At 35.3% G+C, this 12,743-nt stretch overlaps 1 long non-coding RNA gene across 4 annotated transcripts; it reads left to right on the forward strand.

Moving 5' to 3' along the window:
• The first annotated feature begins 1,052 nt into the window (after positions 1 to 1,052).
• Positions 1,053 to 6,634, forward strand: LOC120072870. Of its 4 annotated transcripts, XR_005480616.1 has the most exons (4): positions 1,053 to 1,368; positions 1,481 to 1,655; positions 2,576 to 2,783; positions 3,656 to 4,437. It is a non-coding gene; the product is annotated as an uncharacterized LOC120072870 (long non-coding RNA). The 4 variants fall into 4 exon arrangements; XR_005480615.1 differs by lacking the exon at positions 3,656 to 4,437 and adding an exon at positions 5,326 to 6,634 and having other exon boundaries at positions 1,481 to 2,783; XR_005480614.1 differs by having other exon boundaries at positions 1,481 to 2,783; positions 3,646 to 4,437.
• Positions 6,635 to 12,743: the final 6,109 nt, after the last annotated feature.

Here is a 12,743-nt window from a genome sequence, read left to right on the forward strand (position 1 = left end):
AAGGGAGCAATTTATCTACTTTTCTAAGGAATGGAATGAGTGGATTCCATCTTGTGTAGCTATATTTCCAGCTCCCTAATAAGACAAATCATCAAAATGGTAGGCTTATTAAGTCGGCTATCATGGCCACTCTCACCCATACAGATCAAAGGACCGTCATCATAAACAGAAGTTCACAACTCACTCATGATTAAGGTCAAGTCTCCTATGGTCATCCTAGTGAAATATTAGTTTCTTCAATTAACGGTGTTATAAAGAGACTAATTATTTTGTGGTTCGGTCTATGTATAAACTTCTTTATATAGGATATCCCCACTCACATGGTTCATATAGTTTGTAACACTTACATCTCATGTAACAATTACAAAGTGGGTCGTATCTGCAGTGTTACCAGGATAAGGCACCCAACTTTCATCCATTTACTGAAGACTTTTTAAGTTATTACTTGAACATGAACCACATGTATGTCAACCATATACTATTCAAGTGACATCATATAACCTTGGATCTTAGTTTATTGGATTGAATCAATGCTATCTAAATGTCAAATAAAATACCTATGATTTTATTAGATAAATCATTTGTGTTAACAAAACTACAAACCATGAGATATACTAGATTTAGGACATCAATCCTAACACAGATGATAGGGGTGTTCAAAAAAATCAAAGACTCGAAAAAATCGAGTAACCCAACCCAACCCAGCTGGTTTGGGTTGGTTAAAAAAATGGTTTGGTTTGGTTTTTTTTAATGAACCCGAACAGGTCGGTTCGGTTCTTGGGTTCAGAGAAAAACAGTTTGGTTCGAACCAAACCGACCCAGTATTTAGTATTTGTTTTAATTTAATTTGTATGTAGATACTATGTATTGTAGACCCAGCCCAGATCAGCCTAATAGCAGAAGGCCCAGCTCACTTCCCAGTTCCCACTTCTCGAGGCTGAAGGATGAAATGTGAACCATTCTCTTATCGACACATGGCTCGTGGAGATTGGATATCTTTTTGACTTCCTTCTTCTCCACGTTTCAACTTCCCTAGACGGCAGAGTGCAGACGCAGACAATACCCTACCTACTACAAGACTCGGACTCAGTGCGACGATTGGATGTCTTTTTTATTTCCTTCTTCGTCACTCGTCTAGGTCTAGTCGTCTATTTCGTCGAGTCATCGCTCGGGCATCCCTTTTCCGATTTTCGTTTTTGTCATCGGCCATCCCTTTTTTTCGTTTTCATCACTCGGGCTCGGGCACCCCTTTTCGTTTTTTTGTTTTTGTCACTCGTCATGCCAGACCCAGTCGGCAGTCGCCATGAGTAACTTCATGTTAGCCACTATTTTCTTCCGCTTTCTGATTTTCGTCACTCGCCAGTTGTCGTAAGTGTGATACTAAACTATTTTTTTATATACATTTTTAATTATTTTATTTATTTCTCATGGCCTATGCTCACTTTTTATTTTTATTTTTCTGTATTTGTTAATATTGTAGATGGAAAATAGTGAGTTGATCGATATCGACAACGAAAATGAATCACCACCTATAAATATTTCCGTTCCCGAGGCATGTTCTAAACCATCTAAAGTCATTGGCAAGAGAAAACCAACTAGACCATCATCTTCAGTGTGGGATCACTTTACAAAGATGGAAAGATCTAACACCGAAGGTATAAGATGCAAATGTAATTATTGTGATAAAAATTATGCTTGTGACACTTCTTCATGTGGAACAAGTACCTTATGGAAACATTTACGAAAACAATGCAAAAATTATCCATTTAGAGAGAACCTAAAGGGAAAACCATATTAAAATTTCAACCGAATGAAAGTGATGCAAAAGGTGCTATCAATATGAATTTTTTGTCTACTGCCTTTAGTCAACAAAGAGTTAGAAATACATGTGCTAAGATGCAAGTATTGTCTGAGGTACCATTTAGATTTGTAGAGATAGAGGGGTTTAAAGAATTTTGTAATATTACATGTCCTAAGTTTGATATTCCTTCAAGAATCACAATTGCTAGGGATATTTATCAGTTGTATGTGGATGAAAAAAAATTGTTGAAATCAACTTTAATCAAAAGTGGTCAAAGAGTGAGCCTAACAACATATACTTGGGCTTCCTTACAAAACATCAATTATATGGTTCTTACAGCACATTTTATTGATTCTAAATGGAATTTACAGAAAACAATATTGAATTTTTGTCAAGTGCCTGATCATAAGGGAGAGACAATTGGTAAAGTAATTGAATGTTGTTTATTGGATTGGGGTATTGATAAAGTTTTTTTTCAATTACTGTTGATAATGCAACTTCAAATGATTTAGCAATCTCATATATGAAGAGAAAACTAAAGATTTGGAAGTCTCTTATTTTGGATGGTGAATTATTGCATATGAGATGTTGTGCTCATGTTATGAACTTGATTGTCAATGATAGATTGGAAGAATTGCATGATTTGATAGCTAGTGTTCGAAATGTTGTAAGATATGTTAGATTTTCTCCTAGGCGATTAAAAAAAATTTTAGATTGTGTTGGACATGAAAAGATTGAATCTAAAGCCCTTGTTTGCCTGGATGTGTCTACAAGATGGAATTCAACATATTTGATGCTTGATCATGCTTTAAAATTTGAAAAGGCTTTTCAATGCTTAGAAGAAGAGGATGAAGATTTTTTACATCACTTTACTGAAGATGAGAATGGAAAGAAAAGAAAGGACCACCAACCTTAGCCGATTGGAACCATGTTCGAACATTTGTCAAATTTTTTGAAGATGTTTTATGATCTTACATTGAAGGTTAGTTGCTCAACTTATGTCACTTCTAATACATTTTTTCATGAACTTTGTGGGATTCAATGACGTTTAATAGGTTGGAGCCAAAATGTAAATGTATATACTATGGCTTCCAATATGAGAATGAAATTTGATAAGTATTAGGGATCTCTTGACAAGATGAACAAAGTGTTGTTTCTAGCTATTGTGCTTGATCCACGATATAAGTTAGATTATGTGTCCTTTTAATTCATAAGTATCTATGGGGATGGAGTTGCTAGAACAATGACTAATGAAATGAAAGTTAGTTTGATGCAATTGTATGAGTTTTATAAGATAGGTGATTCAAGTGGTCATGCTTTTGAACAACCATGTCACATAGTTGAAATAAGTGAGGATTGTGATGACATGGAAATGGATTTACAGTTGGAATACAAACAAAGAAGAAAAGAGAAAAATTTGAATGAAACAAGAAATGATGTGGAGAGATATTTGTCAGAACCTAATGAAGATCTGATAGAAAATTTTGATATTTTGAATTGGTGAAAATTAAATGCTCCTAAATACAAAGTTTTGTCAGAAGTTGCTCGAGATGTCTTACCTGTACCAGTGTCAACAGTTGCTTCTGAATCAACATTTAGTAAATGAGGTAGAATACTTGCCTCTTTTAGAAGTTCTTTAAGTCCTAAGATGGTGGAGGCTTTAATATGTACACAAAATTGGCTACGTGTGAAGCCAACGTTATTAGATCTTACTCCACAAACTGAAGAATTGGAAACTTGTGATCAAATTTTATCAGTTAGTGTTATCTTTTATATATTTACTCTATAATCTATATTAATATATTGAAATTATGATAGTATTCTTATATAATTTATTGTTTAAGTCTTGTTTAGGGTTCTTCAAGGAGCAAGTTTTGTCAGGATCATGAATGAGTCGTTGAAATCTATTGGATTTTGAAGACTTTTGTAGACATTACAATATCGTCTTACTTATGGATTTTGTAGACATTACATTATAATCTTACTTATGGATTTTGTAGACATTTGAAAACATCGTTGCCTATATTATTGATTTTGTAATTTGAAAACATTGTGGAATCTTATTTGTTCACTACTATAGAATTTGGATTAACAGAAATGCGGACGACCAAGGGTTTGGGGAATGTGAGAAATGGAGAAAATGAAGTTATAAATCTAGGGCTTTTCATTAAAGTAAGAAAAATAATTATTAGGTAATTTTTTTTTATATATTTTACTTGACACTAACAAAATGTCAAGTAAAGGTTCGCGTTAAAATATTAATAAACAAACAAAGACTAGACGATCACTTAACAAGTCCAAATGATCATTTACAAAAATACTATACGATTGCTTAGCTTCGCTACACGATCGTTGAGTAACAAAATGTTATACGATCGCCTACCCAGTTCTAGACGATTGTCTATCAAATGCTACACGATCGCTGAGCTCGGTTAAACGATCGCTTAGTTCTGCTATACGAACGCCGAGTAACAAAATGCTATACGATTGCCTATCCAATGTTATACGATTGCCTACAAAATGTTATACGATCGCTAAGCTCGGCTACATGATTGCTTAGCTCTGCTACACAAACACTGAGTAACAAAGTGCTATACGATCGCCTACCCAATGTTATATGATCGCCTACCCAATGCTATATGATCGCCTACCAAATGCTACGCGATCATTGAGCTCGGCTACACGATCGCTTAGCTCTGCTACACAAACATTGAGTAACAAAATGCTATACGATCGTCTACCCAATGTTATATGATCGCCTACCAAATGCTACACGATCGTTGAGCTCGGTTACACGATCACTTAGCTCTATTACAAGATCGCTGAGTACAAAATGCTATACGATCACCTACCCAATTCTACACGATCGCTGAGTAACAAAATGTTATACGATCGCCTACCAAATGCTATATGATGCTGAGTTGGGCTACACGATCTCTTAGCTCTGCTACACGATCGTTGAATAACTCTAGACGATCGCCCACGAAGACCCCGCGATTGCTTACCCGGAACTACCAAATGCTATATGATTTTCCTACTAAATTGTAGGCTTATCAAATATCTGAAATATTTCATCAATCTCCGCTTTTTTTAAAGGAATCGATGGAACCGAACCAAACAACCCACCGAACCAACCCAACCCATTTTTTTGGGTTGTTTGGTTTGGGTTCCTAATTGAACAAGGGTTAGTTTGGGTTAGAAAAATACACAAACCGAAGCATAGGTTTGGGCCTAAAATATCCCTAAACCCAACCCAACCCAACTCACAGACGCCCCTAATGGATGACATCGAGAGTGGCTTGAAAGTCTTCGAATAACTCAATCACCATCTGAATAATCGCTTTTTGCGAGCTGTCTTGTAAACCCCTGAATTTGTTTTACTAGTTAATTAAGTTCAATTATTCTTGATTTTGAGTTAAGATGTGTATTAACGTCAATGGAAAAAGTAGTTATGTATAGTGAATGATGCGTCTGAAATGTAAGAGAAGAAAATTATTCTAAGTGTTATGATTATATGCGTTCAGGTTGTAACACGACTGACGCGTAGAGAGTTGGAGAAGTCTTTTAATGGTAAGCCATAAAAGGGCAAGAAAATATGTTAAATATGGAACGTTGGGTTCTCAGGTGAAGTAGGAGCAAGTTAACACCTAGAGAGAGGAGAGAATTCCATGCTTTGGAACTGGTAGGCGCCATGTGACCAGCTTGGTTGAATGATGTGGCCAGAGGCCCAAGGAGGGAGCGTTAGCTTGGTGGGTGATTTTCGTAGGTTGTATGAAAAGGAGAGTTGATATGGATAATTTAAGTTTTAACATTTAAATTCTCTTCAATTCAGTGATAATTGATGTACTTGGCTCTTTGTTTATAGGTCTTAATGTGTGATTAAGAGTCTGTAAATTTGTTAGAGTCAATAAAGTTGCAATTAGGTTGTAATTGAAGAAAGAAGCGAGAAAGGTCACCTACAGAATTTCAGTTTTGAAGCTACTCTGATGCGGCGTCGCAACGTTGCCCTTAGAGCGTTGCAACGTTGTTCTTCGTTCAGCCCAGTTTTTTAAGAACATCTCGAAGCATTGCAACACTATTTTGAAGCATTACAACGCTGCGTTTAGATCAAGTGTTGGTCTACAAGGGATCGCTGAGGAGATTCAAGTTGAAAATTGACGATTTGAAGAGTTCAACAAAGGTATATCTTCAAAACCCTATTTTAGTTTATGTACTTGCCTATTTCTATGCTAAAATTGATGGAATTAGAGTGCTTAAGATCCTAGTTACATGCTAACATCAACAATTGGTATCAGAGCATGATTTAAGCACTCAATTCGTGTTAATTTTAGCTTGGTGGGTGATTTTCATAGGTTGTATGAGAATGAGAGTTGATATTGATAATTTCAATTTTGGCATTTAGATTCTCTTCAATTCAGTGATAATTGTTGTAATTGGCGCTTTGTTTATGGCCCTTAATGTGTGATTAAGAGTTTGTAAATTTGTTAGAGTTAATAGAGTTACAATTAGGTTGTAATTGAAGAAAGAAGTAAGAAAGGTTAGCTGCAGAATTTCAGTTTTGAAGCCACTATAATGCAAGGTTGCAACGCCATTCTTTATTCAGCCCAATTTTTTAAGAACATCTCGAAGTATTGCAATGCTGTTTTGAAGTGTTGCAACGTTGCACTTCATCCATTCCAGAAACACGCGCGTGCGACTCGAACAGTTCGAATGTGGATTGATTCAACTAGTTCAGTACGTGGAGGACCAATTCAACATTATTTTGATCGGTTCAACCCATTTTGGAGCCTTGAAGGTCTGGTTCAGGTCGGGTCGTGCAGTTCAGAGCCTATTTGAAGCTGATTTTAAATTATTATTGTAATAATTTAGGTTGATTGCTTGCTTAGGATGTTAAAACTGGTCCATATTAGTGTGTTTAATTATTTATGCATTATGAATGTATGTAATAATAAAATAAATCTTGTATGTGCATATAGTATGTCATGTAGATTTAAAATCCCACCATAGGAAGCATGCAACATGCATTAAAAGTATGTTATAAAAAGATATAATATATAGTATGCATGTTTAGGGTTTCAAGTGTTTAATATAAAGTATTATGTTAAATCCTGAAATGCTTGATGCAAGTTATGGATGAAAAATATGTCTACAGTTTTATAAATTGTTATAAAAATGGTTTAGACATTTAAAATCTATAACAAAGATAAGATGCATGTTTTCCTAGGGTTAACAAATAACAACTTGTTTTAATATAGTTAAAATAGGCTATGATCTTGTAAAATTATGGTTACAAACTTAACCGGTCTATAATCCTGTCTAAGGCTGGAGGTATTTAAGTCCACGGTTCTCGAAACACCTCCTACCTGAGGATTATAGTCGGATAATTGAGCGTCGTTAATCTAGTTTTATGAGCATGTGTGAGCGATGTGAAGTTTTAAACTTGGTTTATCACCTAGCATTGTAGGTTAAATCCAAATATAAAAGTTATACTTGGAAAAATCACCTAGACTTTGGAAAAATCACCTAGACTTAGGTTATTTATTAGCCATAATATATCTAGGTAAATATTTACCTAGAACAAATAGAACACTTCACTGGGAGATTAATAACATATACAATATGTTATTCTTAGCTCTCACGTCCTTAAGAGTTCACACCGTGAGATCCATGCTCAGTTTCGTGTCAATTTTACCTCAACTGCTCAATTTGAAAAGTGTTTGCATGGGTCAATAACAAGGTGAATAGGGGAAGTAGTTCATAGTAAGTGGGTGAATGATGTGTGTCAACATGTCATGTGGTCTCTTTCATTAGTTTGGACCATGAGATTTCTATGTTGCGCCTGCTTGTCGTTTTTATACGACATTAGCTAGTCATTTTACAGCAGCTATCCCCTCAGAGGGTTGTAACATGGGATTCAGAACAACTCAAACTCTAGAAATAGATAGGATTTCTTAGGTCCATTCCCAACCTTGACTCTTTAATTCGGTAGCATCGTTGAGGTCGACCTTTGAGATCTGAAAATAGAGGGTTGCACTTATGAGAATTACTAAGTGTTAGTAAGTTCTTGACCAAAAGCGGTAACTAAATGACTAAAGGAATATGAGTTATTCTGGAATTATTATTTGGTCAAGAATGTCTTGCTTCAGTGAATGAGTATTTGACTGCCCCTCGGTACATCTATTTTGATTCACTAAAGTATTGTTACAAATAAAAATAATGAAATTTAAGTACATTATTATTTTGCTAAAATTTGATTGGATTTAAAAGCAGTTCACTAATTAGAATTTGTTTATATTTTCAGCACGTCGAATTATTCTAAATTACTCGCTTTTGATAAGTTTAATGGTCTTAATCTTTCAACATTAAATATAAATGTAATACTAGCATATGATGATTTAAAATTTGTTTTAACAGAGGAATGCCCTCTATCTCCCAGCTCGTCTACAAACCAAATAGTTTGGAATGCATATGACAGATGGATTAAGACAAATGAAAAGGCCCAATCCATATCTTAGTAAATATATCTGATATACTAGCTAAGAAATTCAAGAACATGGTTTCACTAAAGAAATCATGGAATCATTACAGACATTGTTTAGACAATTTGCCAGGTACAATATTCTTGAAGATGTTTATAACCTTAATATAAAGGATAGAACATTTGTTAGTGAATATGTAATGGATATGTTAAACACGAATGTCATACATGAGGAAACTAAGAAAGCACAACAAAGTGCTTTACTTGTCATTGAGACATGTTTAGTGGAATATGATAAATTAACCTGGATATTAGATTCAAGTGCCGCTACCATATCTGTGCTTTCACTTAGGAAACTAGTTCCTGGAGATAGGTTATAGAAAGTAAATCAACCTTCAAGGTAGGGATCGGGAAGGTTGTCTCATCTAAAGCAGTGGGAGATATGAAGTTATTTGTTGAAGATAGATTCATTTTACTTGAAAATGTTTATTACATTCCTGCCATGAGGAGGAATTTAATATCTATCTCATGTTTGCTAGAACAACAATATAAAGTCCTTTTGAAGATAATGAAGTGTTCATTTTCTTAAAAGATATTAAAGTATGTTCTGCAAAACTTGAAAATAACTTATATATGTTAAAACCAATTGAGGTAAAAATTGTTATGAATATAGAGATGTTTAAAACAACTAAGACTCAAAACAAGAAACGTAAAATTTCTTCTAATACCTATCTTTGACACTTAAGACTTAGCCACATTAATCTCAATAGGATTGAGAGAATGATTAAGAGTGGACTCCTAAATTAGTTAGAAGATAACTCTTTACTGTCTTGTGAATCTTGTCTTGAGGGTAAAATGACCAAAGGATCTTTTACGGGGAAAGGTTTTAGAGGCAAAGAACCCTTAGAGCTAGTACACTCAGACCTCTGTGGTCCAATGAATGTTAAAGCACGAGGAGGATATGAATATATCATCAGCTTTATCGATGATTCTTCTAGATATGTCTACATTTACCTAATGCATCATAAGTCTGAAACCCTTGAAAAGATCAAAGAATATAAGACAAAGGTTGAGAACCAATTAGGTAAAATGATGAAAACACTTCGATCAGATCGAGGTGGTGAGTATTTAGACTTAAAATTCTAGGACTATTTTATAGAACAAGGAATTCAGCCTCAACTCATAGGGTACACCCCAACAAAATGGTGTAGCAGAAAGGAGAAGTAGAACCCTGTTGGACATAGTTCGTTCAATGATGAGTTGCACCCAGCTACCTCAGACCTTTTGGGGATATGTAATATAGACTGTAGTGTATATTTTGAACATGGTTCCCTCGAAAAGTTTTTCAGAAATACCTTACGAGTTATGGAGAGGCCATAAAGGTAGTTTACTCACTTCAAGATTTGAGGATGCTTAACACATGTGTTAGTGTAGAACCCAAAGAAATTGGAACACCGTTCAAAAGTATGCCTATTTGTAGGCTATCCTAAAGAGACAAAAGGTGGTTATTTCTATGATCCTTAGGAAGAAAAAATATTTGTATCGACAAATGCAACATTCCTAGAGGAGGACCACATAAAGAATCATCAACCTCGCAGTAAGCTAGTATTAAATGAAATCACCACAGAAGCTACAAGAAAATCAACAAGAGTTGTTGATCAAGTTGGTCCTTCAATAATAGTTGTTGATGAACTAGTACTTTACATCCTCCTCAAGAGTTGAGAATGTCTCGATGTAGTGGGATGGTTGTTCAACAGCCTAACTGTTACATGGGTTTAATGGAAACTTAGGTCGTCATACCTGATGATGGCTTCAAGGATCCATTGACTTTTAAACAGGCAATAGAAGATGTGGATAGAGACTAATGGATAAAAGCCATAGACCTCAAAATGGAGCCGATGTATTTCAATTCAGTCTGGAAACTTGTAGATCAACTAGAAGGGATAAAACCTATTGGTTGCAAATGGATCTACAAAAGAAATCGAGACCAAGCTTGTAAGGTACTGACCTACAAAGCTAGACTCGTGGCAAAAGGGTTTACCCAAAGAGAGGGGGTGGGCTATGAATAACATTCTCTCCAGTTGCCATGATTAAGTCTATTAGAATACTTTAATTCATTGCTGCCTTTTATGATTATGATATCTGGCAAATGGACGTTAAGACAACTTTTCTAAATGGCATCTTGAAGAAAGTATCTATATGTTTCAACTAGAGGGGTTTATAGAACAGGGTCAATAGCAAAAGGTTTGCAAGTTTAAAAGATCTATTTATGGGTTAAAACAAACATTTAGATCCTTGTGTTTATGGCTTTGAACAAAACGTTGACGAACCTGTGTTTACAAGAAGATTGTCAACAAAATTGTAGTTTTTCTAGTTTTATATGTTGATGATATTCAACTCATTGAAAATGAAGTAGAATACTTACTGGACATTAAAAGATGTCTAGCATCACAATTCCAAATGAAGGATTTGGGAAATGTACAATACGTTCTTGGGATTCAAATAGTTCGGAATCGTAAGAACAAAACACTAGAATTCCTTATGCATCAGTAGTTAGAAGTCTGATATATGCCATGTTGTGTACACGCTCCAACATATGCTATGCAGTTGGAATAGTCAACAAATATCAATCCAATTCTGGATATGATCATTGGACTACCGTAAGAACATCCTCAAGTATCTTTGGAGAACGTGGGACTATATGCTCGTGTATGGTGATAATGATCTGATCCTTATAAAATACATTGATTTTGATTTTCAAACCAATATGGATTCTAGAAAATCAAATTTGGGATTAGTATTCACTCTTAATGAAGGAGCTATAGTATGAAGGAGTATCAAGCAAAGTTGTTTTGCTGATTCCATCATAGAAGCGGAGCATGTAGCTGCGTGTGAGGCAGCCAATGAGGGAGTATGGCTTAGAAAGTTCGTGACCGATTTGGAAGTGGTTCCAAATATGCACCTATCGATCAACTCTATTGTGATAACAGTGGAGTAGTTGCAAATTCCAGAGAACTTAGAAGCCATAAGTGCGGTAAGTACATCGAGAGTAAGTACCATCTCATCAGGGAGATAGTATACCGATGAGATGTAATCGTCACGTAGATAGCCTCAGAAGACAACTTAGCTGATCCTTTTATGAAGGCATTCCCGGCTAAAGTGTTCGTGGGTCATCTAGTGGGTCTCGAACTACAAGATAAATAAATCTAGGGTAAGTGGGAGAATTACTGGGTATCTGATGCCCTAGTTTATTGTATTTATTCTCTCATACTCAACATTGTATATATCTGTATATATGTAAATCCACTGGAGTTTTAGTCCAAGAGGGATTGTTGGGTTGTATGTCCTAAAACTCGCAGTATAAGATTAAACATATTCAATTTTCAATGGCACTAAATCCAATAAACTAAGATCCATGGCTATTACATGCGTACTTGGACTTTATGTAGAGACATAAGAGTGGATTAAATCCAAGTAGATAGCCAGAAGGGTTTATAGTATACGGATAAGGCTGGGTACCTTATTCTGGAAACACTATCGGATACAACTCACTTTGTATTTAGTACAAACGATGCGATCGTGAATCGTTCATGTGGAGACATGCAAGTGGTGTCATCGTATTCAAAGAGTTTGTATAAGACTGGACCAAGAAATAAAGTTACTCTTACTTTATAACATCCTCCGATTTCGACAATGATTTCACCAGATCGTCACCGGGAACAGCATGAGCGACTAAAAAACTTAAAATACAGACTCAATTGCTAGTTTATGCCCCAAAAAATGGGTCTTTACAACACAAAATTGTAAAACAAAAGCAATAAATCTATACAGCTTAATCCCGTAAACATCCATTAATTGCAAACCACATTCAACACAACATATCACATGAACATTCTGAATGCAGTAGCCCACCAAACTGTAAAATAATTCTGAAAATTTTGGAAAAATTGGGCCATTAAAACGCCGCTCTGATACCAATTGAAAGAACCCTATAAAGGGACCATAAGCGGAAGTGGATCGTCCCAATTCCTAACATTTTATAGAATTGAAATTTTACAGCGGACAAAACGTAATTATGCATTCCACAAAAAAAAAAAAAAAAAAAATACAGCATGCATAAATTGAAACTACAGAATAATAAAATGGGTTTGAATTTTTACCTTTGAAGAAACCAACCTTCGAATGAATCCCTTGATCTAAAGACCACCACTATGGTTACCACAGTATTCTTAGGATAAGAATCCAGGAGGAGTGGAGCTCTGACTATTTTATATTTAGGGAGGGATAGAAAATTGAGTGAGAGGAGAAGGAGAAAGAAAAATTTCATAGAACGTTTCTGTGCAGAGAGAATTTTGATTCTTTTTTTTTTTTCATAACCACTTGACAGAATGAAGTGCCTTCACCATTCTCACGTTTGAGAGAGTAACGGGTCGGGATGGAGTTACAACTCCTTCCCATTATTAG

Source organism: Benincasa hispida, chromosome 3 (genome assembly GCF_009727055.1).
Source record: "Benincasa hispida cultivar B227 chromosome 3, ASM972705v1, whole genome shotgun sequence".
NCBI classification, from domain to species: domain Eukaryota; kingdom Viridiplantae; phylum Streptophyta; class Magnoliopsida; order Cucurbitales; family Cucurbitaceae; genus Benincasa; species Benincasa hispida.